Genomic DNA, 14,126 nt, shown 5'->3' with positions numbered 1-14,126 from the left:
ACAACATTTATAAACAAAGTTTGCTAATGATGAAGACCACGGGATACAGATTCATGGCCATGCACCTAATTGTTGCAATTACATATCATTTCTAGAAATTAAATGCCCATGTTTGGGCAGCTAAATGTATTATTATCTGCACATTTTTTATGGTTTATTTTTGTACACTGCTGTCAAGCCATGGTATTTTTCTTTCTCTTACTGCAGAGTCTTTTACAGTCTCCCATTTTCTCTTGAAAAAAAAAAAAAAAAGAGAGAAGATTAGAATTATTTTGTAGATGTGTAGCAGTAGTGCTCTTATAACTTAATTCTCATGTTTGTCCTTTTTCCTTTATTATTTAGTGATTCACAGGGGTGTCTAAACATTTACAGTCCTCTGTTAGCGGCGTTTCTTTTGTAACAATTGAGCTCTCTCATTTTAATTAGTACTATTCAGATTTTTGATTCTCTACAATTACAGCAAGGCCACATTTCTTTAGACTTCTTTGCGAACATTGTTTGTTTCACTTCTTCCAAGCCAGTCTAATCCAAATACAATGTGAACTGTGTTTTCTTACTGCTTAATATCCCCTTGCTATATATACTCTAGTAATCTCTGTAGAACAATATAGAGTAATTTAGAAACCATGCGTTTGTCATTATTGACCAATTCAAACCAGTAGTATTAAAGTTTCTGAAAGCAGTGAATATTTATAGAAGAATGTGGAGGGGCGGGGGAGGGTATGGGTCGAATCCTGTAAAAGATTGTGAAACCATAACATCAAAAACACAATTGTAGTTTCATGTCAGTACATACAGAAGAACTTCATGCAAAAAGGAAGAAAGGAAAAAAAAAAAAAAAAACGTGTCCATGTCCAAATTATAATGATCAAAAGCTAAAAATAATATATTTTTTCCTGATTGTGAGTTATAGCAACTCAGGTATATCATGTCAGAATCAGACATATATAATCTAAAAAGAACAAGATGCATCAAGTGTAGTGTCTGAACTCTTTGTTTATCCAGGAGCCGATTTTATGGTGCAGAACTAACCAGCGTCCACTAAATTTCACTATGAAAGCAACTAAATTGATTTGAGGAAAGAGTTGCTCAGAGTAACTGAATGATAAGACATATAGTGTTCTTAGGTCTAGTGTTAGATAAATCCTTTTCGCAGTCTTTAGTTAGCAGGGTAAGTAAATCACAAATCACTGTTAGCAGATTCATGGAAGAAAATTAATAGAATCAGACGAGATAATCTGATAAGGGCAAAATTGCTGAGGAAACAGTCTTGCCTCATATTGGAGAATGTGAAACAACAGTCTGATTACTAGGAGTCGTTATGAATAGGTGAATTATGTGCTAAATAATCATCAGAGTAATTCAGCATTTATTAATTCTTTTCTCTTTAAGCAATTCACAGTTGTAAGTTAAAGCCGCTCTCTCTTTGAAGACACATCTTTTATAATTTTTATTAGAGGTAATTTATTATTTGCATTACCTGTATTTACTTCATAATTGAACATTTTGCATTCAAATTTATGTAATGCATTATGCTTGAGAATATATTTCTGCCTGATTAGCATAAATAGTCACTTACCTCATGAATTACTAACAAAGTTTATCTTAAAATATAGGTTTTTTTATTAAGTGGAACACAAACATATGTACAATAAATTCTGATTTTCCGGTGCAGTTACAGAACAACTCATTTGGTTTCGGGGAAGCTAGACTGCAAGGGAGGGGAGTAATCATGAGCAGGAAGCAAAATCTAGACAAGTGAGATTCCTAGGTCTCTTTCCAGGGGTGTCAAGGGGAGGTGGGGTATGTGCCTGCAGTGGGGCATTGGGGCAAGTGCCGGAGAGGGTGCTGGGCTCCCCATGTGCTGCTTTGCTTACTGGATGATCTGGATACGGGCTGTGGATCCTGAAAGAAGCCACAACTCTGCCCTACACACCTTGTGAAGAACCGAGGAGCCAGCGAAATCGCATTGACAGTTGGAGGTTTTGTTTATGTTTATTTTGTTTGTTTGTTTTGGTCTCCCTAGGGCTCTACCTCACATACACATCATTTACTAAAACCCCTGTTTGTTTTGCAAGAAAGATGTGACAAATCCAGACGTTTTTTCAAGTGAGAATTCCTGGGGAGATCTCCCAAATTTTGCTCCCTTTCTTCACCCGAAAAAGACACCCAGGATGGCCTGGCAGACGGGAGGCATTTGATAGAGAGAGTTTCACGCATACGTGAACATTTGAATGAACGGGCTTCTTTGGGTTTTAGGCAGTAGACAGAGATACAGAATGACGAGAGGCCTCTTTCCCCACCCTGCCATTCCAAATCAACAGATTTCCATGGCTGCTGCTTCTTCTTTTTCTTTTTTTCTCTTTCCTTTTTCAGGACATAATCATCTCCTTAGATCCCCCCCCCCCCCCCAATCAAGAGCTACATATGGTTCCCTCCTCCATTGTTACATACTTTTTGATCCTACTCACACAGCTTTACCAATGAGGGAATATGTCTTGAAAACGTTCAATCCTTCAAAGATGTTTATTGTGCTGAAATGAGAACTGATTAAAAAAAAAAAAAAGCAGGAATGAAAAAAGTCACCTGATCTTGGGACAGTGTTTATTCAGGCTTGTGTCTTATGTATGATAACTCAGGGGATAGGCTGTTGCTGGCGCTAGCTCTGGGAAGTTTTGGGGTGACTCGAAGTTCCTGTTCCAGAGGCATTTAGCAGCCACTCAACCTAGGAAATAGAAAGCTCTGGAAAACAGAGACCAAACTTAAATACTTGCGGGATTACCAAGAATACGGTGATGCCGATGATTTCTGAATTTGCGTGTTTCTGAATCTGTTTGGCTGGGGCCCGAGAAAAGGGATCCCTTGTGGCCCTGTTTTTATATTTTACTTCTTGATTGCATCATGGGTTATGCTGAGCTCTCTCCCATGCTGTTCTGTTCACTGGAAACACCAAACATGCCCCATGACACCCTCATAGCATCATCCATCATGATAGCATTCCCGATCAGATGGAGTTGGGCTACCCCACCAACTAAAAATTAAATTCAAATTTACAGACTTTTTGCTAGGTTTTTTTTTTTTTTTTTTTGTGGTTATTTTATAACCATGATGCATGCTTTGGCTAGATATAAACATTTGAACAAGGCAGAAACAGGAAGCTACGAGACAAGAGAAATCACTAATTCCTGGTCCACCCCAAGCCCTGGATCCTGGCCTCAGGTCTTACCACCTCTAATAACTGGGGTTCAAGAGTGTGTTTTCATGGGATGGAATCATAGCTCCTATACAGTTCTTCAACACGTGTTGCCTGCAACACAGTCACCTCAACAATGTCTACAAGCAGCTGGGGCACTCCTCCATTCTTTGGCAGAACTCACTTCATAGAATCGCAGACTGGGGGAGGCTGAGGGAAGTTTACAGATCTGACCTTAACACCCTCCTTCCAGCCAATGCATCATCAGAATCTGCTTTACAACATTCTGACACGTGAGTCAGCAGCATGCAGGACTGATTTACTAGGCATAGCAGACACTGTGCCTAGGGGGCCCATGAGACTATTAGGGGGCCTAGGAAAACATTTTAATTTTAAAATCAGAGGAAAAGAAATTAATATAATCTAGCATGAATTGTATGTCATTACACCAACAGAGTCACGAAATAAGGATTTTTTTTTTTAATGGAAGAAAGGGTCTACAGGAACCAAAATGCTTAGCACCCATAAAAGTCCAAGTGTGGCCTCAACAGCATGCACTTGATCACCTCTAGTGACAGGGTGCTCACTGCCTCTCACTTTTACCCTGCGCCCTGTCCATCTATCTTTCTTCAGTTCTTGAGATTGTTAGGAAAGCTTTCGTCTGCTTGTGTAGTATGAAGGCATGTTCCCTTCTCCTATACAAGAGTCCTGATTTCATACACTCAAAGGCTACGCATAATGAGTCCTTACATCCCTCGGTGGCCCCAGGGAGTAGAAGACGACCAATCTGCCACTCTCTCCCCGCCTTTTGCTTTTCACTGTAAACACAGCCAGTGCCTTTGGCATTCCCACGTATGCTTGAATTTCAAGTGCCCCTGCCTCCTGGCTGCTGACTCCAGATGGGCCCACCTGGTTGCTCCCCGCTCTGCAGGCTCAGGTCCTAGAACCAAACCCAGATCCCCAGGTGTGAGCTTCTCTTCCCAGAGCAAGCACCGCCCTTGGTCTCTGCTCCTCACGCAGGCCGTAGTTTCAGGAGCCTCCTGGCAGACACAGAACTCCCGTGACTCACTGTGCGGCCCCAGGGTCTTTTCTTCCCACATTTCCCCCAGCCTCTATTTGTGTGCTTACGTTTTTTTGAACCCAAGCACAGAAACGTAGAGCAATCCTCACTGGGCTGCATCTCATTAGAGTCAGCCTGTTCCCCGCTTGTCTAAATCTCTTTGGATCTGGAATGTGCCATAGACTAGTTTTGATTTGCTTCCCAGCTTTGTGCCAGCTGCAAATGAAATTGATGTGCTTTTTATATGACTTAACCTCTCTGCAGCAGGTCCCTCCACCACAAAATGGCATATCGTCAGGGTTAGAGGCAGAAGTGTCTTCCACCATGTGAGGCCACAGAGGAGCTCCATCAATGGGGGTGGCTCTTCTGCATTTCCTATTAGCCCCCGTGCTGTGGATAGTGGCACTGGAAAGGACAAAGCCCCCACGGTATCCCAGTAGAGACGACCCTTCCCAACCGCAATCATTATGCTAACTGATCTTAACGGATTAGTCAAGTCCCCTAGTGGACACTGAAGTGAAAGGGCCTATGACATTACTAACCACCCGGAAACTGCAAATCAAAACCAAAACTGAGATGTCACTTCACACCTGTCAGGATGGCTAGTATTACAAAGACAAAAGACAACAAAGGTTGGCGAAGATGTGGCCTAAAGGCGCCCTTGTGTCCTCCTGGTGGGAATGGAAATTGGTACAGTCATTATGAAAAACAGTATGGAGGTTTTTCAAAAAATTAAAAATTGAATTACCCTATGAAATGTACCTGAAAACCCCACTTCTGGGTAAATATCCCAAGGAAATGAAATCAGTATCTTGAAGAGGTATCCGTGTTCCCACATCCACTGCAGCATTATTCCCACTAGCCAGCATATGGAACCAACCTAAGTGTCCATCCACAGGGAAATGGCTAAAGAAAATGTAATATATAGGTATAGATATTAATATAATGAAATATTATTCAGCCTTCACAGAGAAGGAAATCCTGCCATTTGTGGCAACATGGATGAACCTGGAGGGCGGTATGCTGAGCGAAATAAGCCAGACACAGAAAGACAAACACTGTGTGACCTCACTTATATGTAAAACCTAAAAAAGTCTCACTCATAGAAGCAGAGATTAGAACGGTGGTTGCCAGGGGCTGGAGGTGGGGGAAAATGGGGAGATGTTGACCGAAAGGTACAAAGTTTCAGATACGCGGAATAAATGAGTTTTGGAGATCGACCGTATAATATAGTGACTATAGTTAACAATGCTGTATTGTCTATTATTTGCTAAGAGGGAGATTTTAAGTGTTCTTAACACACACACACACACACACTCACTCAGAAAGCAACCATGATTACAATCACACTAACCAAAAAATAAAAAATAAAAAAATAAAAAAATAAACAATCACAGTAACCATTTCACAAATATATAAAATATACCAAAGTATGGCATTGTACACCTTAAATCTATATGATTTCTGTTTGGCAATTATACTCCAATAAAGCTGATAAAAACCTCTAACTGGCCTATTTGGTAATCTGGGGTGATTTTAAATGAAATCACTCCATCTGGATGCCTACACACCCATCTTTTTAATCAATTCTAAAATAACTTTTTTTTTTTTTTTTTGTCATGGTGTAGGCAAAGCTCTCTGTCAAAGAGGACAGATTTACTTAGATAATTGTTTAATGTGTCACCTGCCCTAATCTTGGTAAACCTCTGCCCTGTCAAAATAGATAGTAGTTGCCAAAAGTTGGGACCTCAGAGACTAATAAAAAATAGATGCAGCATAGAAAAACTAAGCAGAAGAATTCTGTGTATGTATAAGAGCTTTTTTGAGATCTGTTCTTTCCTCCCTGTTTTTTCTTTTTTTTTCTCTTTAGATCATCAACTTTCCTGCCATGTCCTGATGCCAGTTTTGAAGCCGGGAGACCCCAAGGCATTTTCTTGAACAGGAGAGTTCAGAATTTCTAGTGTCCACTTTTAAGCTGCAACCAGTTCCCTGTGGTCTCTCTTAAAAGGACCCAAATGTGCAGGCTTTTGCAGAATCTGTCCTTCCTGACTCCCATCTCATCCTCAAACCAGGGTAGGAGAGCAAGAGAGGCCCATGAGTTGTTTACGGCCTGTTGTCTGGGGTCTCCATCCTTTCTGAGAGCTTAGTCCTGGCTGTTTCAGTAGACCCAGCCCAGGATCATCAGGACTCTGGAGTAATAGCAGGGACTCTTCAGGCCAGTGGCCCTGACTGGGGGCTTCAGGTGCTAGGAAGAGCTACTAATCAGGATGAGTCGAGTGATGTGGGTACTGGTAGGTTGGGGTGGGGGAAGGGAGGGTCAGCCTGGAGACAGCCTGCTGATTCACCCTCTGACCTCAGCCAAGTGCTTCACCGTCTTCCTCCAACTCATTCTTCAGGCTGCAAATGGATGGGGCTGTGTGAAGAGGTTAACAAAAATTCTGGATTGCATGGATGGAATATTCTCAGTCCTTTGAGGTTGAATATAGGGTCAGTAAACATGAGACACCCATACATACAGACAAAAGCTGACATGCTCGATTGTTGCAGAGCACTGATGGGTCATAATGACAAAGTCAGATTGTCTTTGGGGTTGACATGACCCCAGCCAGCATGGCAGGGTCAGAATGGTAGGGCCAAAACCTCCTACATCTCCAGGCCAGGGGATGCTGTGGTTTTAGGTTAATAATGTTTAAAGCCTTTGGTAGCAGAGCAGCGAGGGAGTAGGGCATGGATTTCTGAGCGTTGCTGTGGAAGGAGACATACCCAGGAGATGCTATGCTTTGGCACCAGGCCAACACTGGTGTGAATCCTGCTCCATCCCAGGTGTGAGACTTGAGCAAGTCGGTTGACCTGTTGGGCCTCATTCTCCTCTTGGGTCAAAGGTAGGGATAGTTTTGTGATCCTGATGAGCTTGTACACCGAGTGCTTGGCACACGTCAAGGGCCCAAAGAACTCTCTGTCTGAAGCACCGAGGCCTGCGCTGACATTCTGCACACACTATTTCCATTTATGGGCCTAGTGCATGCCAGCGACTCAGGAATTGGTTCCCCCCTTCTGTCTCTTATGCTCTTGCCATAAAGCTGTAGTCTCCCCTGGCCTGTGTGTGGCTCCTCTTCCTTTTCCCCCCTCTGTCGAGTCTTTACACAACTTTGTTCACCTGAATCTCCATCAGTCCCCATCTTCCCTGCCCTCTGTCCCATGTCTTGACTAATTTTGACTCTTTGTCACATTTTGAGTTTCTCTTAAAAGCCTTGCTTGTGCCCTTGTGCCCCTCTGGGGCAGGCTAGTGTCCAGTCCCCACACAGTGCCCTAGAGCCTTATGGTGCCATGTGAGCTTCCCTGCTGACCCCGGGAAAGCCTTGAAACTGGGATAGCACACTCATCTCTCTATCTCCTTTTCCTACACACAGGAGGTGCTCAATAAATGTTTTTCAAATGAAAGTGACTAATGAACACTCAGATTCCTCCCCACATTTTAAAAAAGTTCTAATGCACACAGAATGTCCTGCCAAGTGTCCCAGAAAACAGGACTTTGAGGGGGGCAGGGTGGCTGGGTGCTGTGTTGCAACATGACACTCGCTGCTCAAGAGCCCAATCGGCCCATCCCTCAATTACCAGGATGCTTATCTTGCTCACTAATTAGCCTGTGTCTTCCCAAGATGGAACTGGGTGGAAAGCATGGCTGACATTCACAGACCCTAGGACTGAAGTGGAAATCAGTAACTCTCACTGGCACGAAATTGTGGATGAATGGAAGGGGGGGATTAAGTACCCGGGTGTAAGCAAGGTGTGTCGTTGGTGTTCTAGTACTGCCTGCTGCTGCCGAAGACAGCCCTGGCCCAGCCTTGAGTCACAGCTGCCTCCCCAGAGCTCCAGGCACATGGACACTATTTTGTAATCTTCCAAGAAGAATGCCAGCCCTCCCCCATTTCCACATGCCCAAATCTTGCTCATTCTTCAAGGCACGGCTCTATGTGCAAGGTTGCACATGATGTTCTGAGTGTAGTGACTGGCATCTAATGAGCATTTGATAGAAACTCATCGAGAATATAATGCCACTGCCTCCAGAAGTGTCCTTCCTACAACCAGACCTCCAAGGTTATAGCTTGACCTCTCTTCTAGAACATTTTGTGGCTTTGGAGGGTAGCATGGTGTAGTAGTCAGACATAGTAGAGTTCAAGGTGGGGTTCTGCTACTTACTGTGTAATCTCTGAGAGGTTCTTTATGTACTCTTTGAGTCTCGGTGTATGGTGGCGTGCCAATTAGGAGTGCCAATTGGAGTTGTAGGTGAAGAAGCTTTGACCTAAATTGGCTTCAATGGAAAGGAAACTAACTTGGCTTGCATGACCAACAGGTGTGGGTAAAGCACTGGGTGCAGGCCTGGCTGGGGGCAAGAGTCATGTGATGTCACTGGAACCAGCTTTCATCTACCTGTTGTCCCGGCATCCTACTATATAGACTCCAGACCAGGACTCCCCATGAAAGCATGATGATTGTAGCAGGTCCGACTCTAAACCCCTCCAGGGCAGGTCCAATGGGGGTCCCTGTCAGCCCCCAGTAGGAGATAACAAAGTCAAGGTTTGGATCCAATTGGTCTGGGCCATTTGGTTATCCACCCACTCCTGAACCAATGCCTGTAGCAAAGGATGAAATATGGTGGTTGACTCAGACTCAGACATGGGGTGGGCAGGGAGCTAGGGAATTCTCTGAGCCTTTTTGAATGTGATGGAGGAGCTGACCCCCATGGCAATACCATGGAGCCTGCCATCAAATAATGACATTACTAATAGCCAACACATACTTGCGACTCAGTTTTAACTCACTGCATCATCACAACAGCCCCTAAGATATGTGCCGCTGTTATTTCCATTTGACTGAGAAGCAAGTTAAGGGAGCTTTTCCAAGGTGAGTGTACAAGGATTCACACACCTAGGCATGCCTGCAAAGTTCACACTCCTGATCCTTTCCCTTTATTATCTCTTGTGAGAGGGAGACAGACAAGAAAAAAAATACACAAAGAAAGATACTCTGTTGAAATATAGTATAGTGTAGTATCATATAGTATGGTATTATATAATATGGAATAATATTGCATATCATCATATCATATCGTACCACTTCATGTCATATCATGGTAGGTGCTGCTAAACAGTCCATTATTGCGTCCATCCTGAGACTATCCATCACCAGTATGGAACCTTGGAGGTGTTGGATGAGTGTTGACCAGGTGACCAAATGAATTATTTCCTGTGTACAGTGTGAATCCTTTGATCTAAGAACACTGTTTTTGCCATGGCAACATTGTTTACTACATTCCTAGGTTTTTCTTGGTCACAGAAGAAGGACAAGTGATTGAAAAGAAGAAACTCGAGGAAGGATCAGGCAAGTTAAAATTTCTAGACCTATGGCTCTCTGGCTCCCAATGGTGGTGAGTGTTTAAAGACATCAGGTTGAACACGTGTTCCCTAAGACTTAGGGGGCCCTTTAGGTAGAAAGATCCAAGGAATTCTGTCTTAAGAGAGGTGGAAAAGGAGTTAAGTGGCAAATGTAAATGATACAGAGCTTTGTTTGGCATTTTATTCCCCCCCCCCCTTTTAAAATAATGCCTTTGACATTTTTGAAATTTCCAGAACTATCTTTAAATTGGCACTTGCTACACACAAATAAGCATTGGTCTGTTTGCAGGGTTTTGCTTTTGAGTGTTAAAGTGCACAAGGTAGGCTTCAAAGTGAAGATTTTGAGTTTTATTTAATGATGAAGCAGATCCCCTTGCCTGACCTTCTGGAAGCATAGATATTGAGGCAAATAAATAACCATGGGTTTCCTCACTTCACTCTGAACTCCCACCTTGGAGCCCAGGATTATGTGAAGCATTTAACCAAAACATAAAAGCAATTATAAAAATGCCCCTGATGGGCAGCCCCGGTGGCCCAGTGGTTTAGCGCCGCCTGCAGCCAGGGGTGTGATCCTGGAGACCCCTGGAGATCCCACGTTGGGCTCCCTGCATGGAGCCTGCTTCTCCCTCTGCCTGTGTCTCTTCCTCTCTCTCTCTCTCTCTCTCTCTCTGTGTGTGTGTGTGTCTCTCTGAATAAATAAATAAAATCTTTAAAAAAATGCTCCTGAAATTGCATTCATATCTACAATCAGAATTATTAATATCTTGCCTCCCTGCACCAACCTGGTGTCATTTGATTTCAGTCCCTTGAGGTGACTAAGAGTCTAGTCATTGATATAACGCCCACCAACTGTATTGTAATTTACTGTCAGAAAGTTCTGTTTCCAGAAACTCCCAGAGATAAATGCAGCTGCAATGCCGGTCCTTCTTGGCTATTGCACAAATCCGTGCATTTTCTTTGTGCTGGAATCACTTCCCAAACTTGAGCACTAATAAGAGATTGCTGTCTATTTTCTATGTCACAGGGAAAAAAAGCTGGTTGAAAGTTATATGATGGAAGAGTTAGATTTCTAAAAGCTAGCACTCTATTGCTCACATTTCTAGTCTTCCAACAACATTAGCATGATTTGCTAGTAATGGAATGATGATGATGATGAGGGCAGAATGACAACAACAGCTAGTACGACTACCACTTTACAGGAAATACAGAGGATAGAAAAAGGATGCATGCTGCAAAATGAAGCATGAACACCAGACTTTTTAGAGGAGTCTTAATTTGGTTCCTTTTGCATCATCTTTCTATGAATAGGGGGTCTCTGAAGTTAATGCATTTGAAAATTATAGACTCATCACCATCACCAGTTTTTCTTCTAGGAGGCCATGTCCGAATGGGTTCCGATATGTAGCTGGTGGTGATCTAGGCCATGGGGACCAGTCAGGCCTGATGGAAAGACTAACTTGGGCAAGGAACTGGGGTTACTCATCAAAAATCTTCGCATTTCTTTGCTTTAGACTATCTCATGGTAGACTGGAAGAAGGAGAGTTTTCTTTCATTGGCCTCCAGTCCCACTCTTGGGTGTTATCCTACTAAGGGTAGAATTTTCAGAGAATGTCTTGGAGTAGTAGAGGTCCTCAATTTACCCCAAGTATCTAGACACTGATGAATAAACAAATATCAAAGTAGGTCAATGACTTTGAGTTCCCTCCAAGCCTGAGTCTTAAAGGGCAGTGACCAGTTGATTCATTACTGAGATCACTAAGTGTCAGGTCTGCACTTACTGAGAACTTATTGTATGTCAGGCTTTGTGCTAGTTGGGTGGATAAAATAATAATAAAAAAAAATCCAGTTACTCATCCATGTGTCATCCTATATGCCCATCCATCCATCTGTGTATCCATCCATCCATCCATCCATCCATCCATCCATCATCTTTGTATACAGAGTCCATCATTTTTAGTAGTCCCAGGGGATGTGTGAAAGGATATTTGAGACAAAAGTAGCTTTTTGAACTTCTTTGCAATACCGTCCGGGCACAAACATATCTTTGTCAATTAGACATCACAAGAACACCAACCTCTTAGAATATGTGTGGAACACTTACTGGTGACAAAAAAGAATCTATGCTATTTTCCTACTGCTTTGAGTGAGGGACAAACTTGAGTATCTTGAGTTTACCTGAGAAAGGTAAACTCTTGTTGTGGATATGCTCCCCTCCCCCACCACCACTACAAGCACTTAATATATTTTGTGGTTTTGTTTCCCAGAAGTGAAAATCTCATGGAGGATTAGTTTTTCCTCACTGGTATCTACTTGGATCTCTAGGGGAATCTACTACATATGGAATGCACTGTGATTATTCAATTTCAGCTGAAGGAGAATAAAATTCCTATTGCCATTGTCACCAGGCTTTCACTAATGGTGATGGAACGCCTCACAGATAGAACCCCATGTCATTAGGCTCATTCTTACTGGTCTCCCTGTTGTCCTGTGAGAACCACCCAACCTGAATGGAATTGGATATCCTCTGGAAGGTTTAAAGGTGTGTCTAGAGGAACCCGGTTTGGGGACCAATATGCTTACCCGGAACAGTGGAATGTGCCGTATAATGATTGCTCCCATCATTCCACACTGTGCTGGTCTCCTCCAGCTATTAGAAATAAAAATCTAACTGGCTGGTCATCTAATGCCTTCACATACAGTGCTATGTTCTCATGGCAAGTACCCTGATTGCAAAACTCTGGTCTATGTAGATTTTGCCCAAATTTTTATATTTTATAATAAGAAGTGGGGGAGGGAAAAGATATTTCTGAAGCAATGCAAGTGCAGGAAGAGAGATACAGGGGAAAGTACAGCGGGGGCTTCCAACCGGGCTCATGTTGGAAACAGAAAGCAGAGATGCCACAGCGAGTGTGAGGAAGCGACAGACGGGGTCAGGGTGCTGCGCTATGCTTTCAAGTTCACCGGTATGAAGTTCTTGCAGCCATATACCCTTACATCACTTAACGAATAATTGCTGACAGCATGTTCAGAGATAGGGTTTTTCTGACTGTTGCAAGGGGTAGGTACTTAACACCTTATCTTAGCAAACGGTTCAGAAGGGGATGTTCATGCAGCCTGAGGGGGCTCTTCTGGCTCTCTAGGCTTCTGTTTCTCCTGCCGTCCTGGACATTCTACAATTCTATGCCTGTATCCATATTATTCCAAGCTATATCCATTGCAGAGCATGTGGCAGTGGCCGGCACAGTTCTTGGTACCTGGTAGCCAAAAGCGACACTTGATTTTCTTCTACGTTCCACCCTGGGTGTCAATATACCTGCTGGAGTATCATCTCGGTTACAGAAACATTTAGATTCAGTGAAATTATCCACCAACACGTGTTTTATTGTTATAGCTAATAGGCTCTTTTGTACCAGGGCTCTGAAATTTAAGAGGGTGAAGAAGAGTGTCACCCAAGCCACGATGGCAGGATCTCAGCTCCCCTGACTTCTGCTTATGCTCTCTCTCTTAGGGGATGTCTCCTCTCGTCCTTATCCTCGCTCAAATGTGGTTTCCTTGGACCCCAGCTGGGCTCCCCAAGTCTCTGGGGGGCTCCATGACTGCCGAGATCTGTGACAAGTGTGGAATCTGCACTCAGCCGAGAGACACAGCTACCGCTATTATTCCTCATCATCAGCTTGCTGAGAGGATTCATAGAAATGTGTGACTTGGCTTGTCTTGCTTCTGAGAACCGAGGTTAAGGCTTGTTCCTTGGAGGAAGTCCTGTGGCTCAGAAAGAGACAGAAAGAAGATCATGCACCAAAGTGACCTTTTCCCCCAGCTTCTGTGCAGCGCAAAGCTGATGAGCCAGGTTCTAACTGGGTGGAAGTCTGGGGGTAACGGGAAGGGTCACTCCGAAGACGACGCAGCTTCCCCTGGTTAGCCTGTCGCCAGGTTCCTGGGTTGGGCTTGGTCCGCCTTCTGTGCCAAGCTGGTTTTCTTGGATGCGGTAGCTTGGCAACTCCGCCGGGTCTGGAAGCCAGCAACTGGGAGGTCGGGAGGGGCCCCGGGGATGTGGGGGGACCCAGCCCAGCTCGGCCTTGCTGCACCCTACCCGGCTGAAATCACAGACCCACTGTGGTCCACTGGGCCGGGCCAGGGCGGTGCACCTGCAAAGGGAGGCTGCAGGTGAGGGCGGGAGTGCGGGGGTGCAGGGCCCGTAGCCCCCTGCAATGTGAGCGTGTGCGGTGAGCACCCTCCCCCGGGGGCCGGGAGGACTGGGCGCTGCCCTCGATGGGAAGCCAGGGTCGGCCCAGGGGGCTGAGGGAGGGCGCGGAGCCATCCCAACCACTTGGCTCTGGGAAGGTCGGACTTGCCATCCGACCCAAGGCTTGTGAAATCCCGGGACAAGGACCCCAGGGCCTCGGCCTCTGGTGCAGCGGTTAGATGGTGTCTGAAGAGAAGAAAAGGAGACTATCCAGGTCACTCGTTGCCTTTGCGA

Source organism: Vulpes vulpes, chromosome 12, assembly GCF_048418805.1.
Source record: "Vulpes vulpes isolate BD-2025 chromosome 12, VulVul3, whole genome shotgun sequence".
Lineage (NCBI taxonomy): Eukaryota > Metazoa > Chordata > Mammalia > Carnivora > Canidae > Vulpes > Vulpes vulpes.
The sequence above is the reverse complement of the archived record's forward strand: the minus strand, read 5'-3'. Positions refer to the sequence as shown.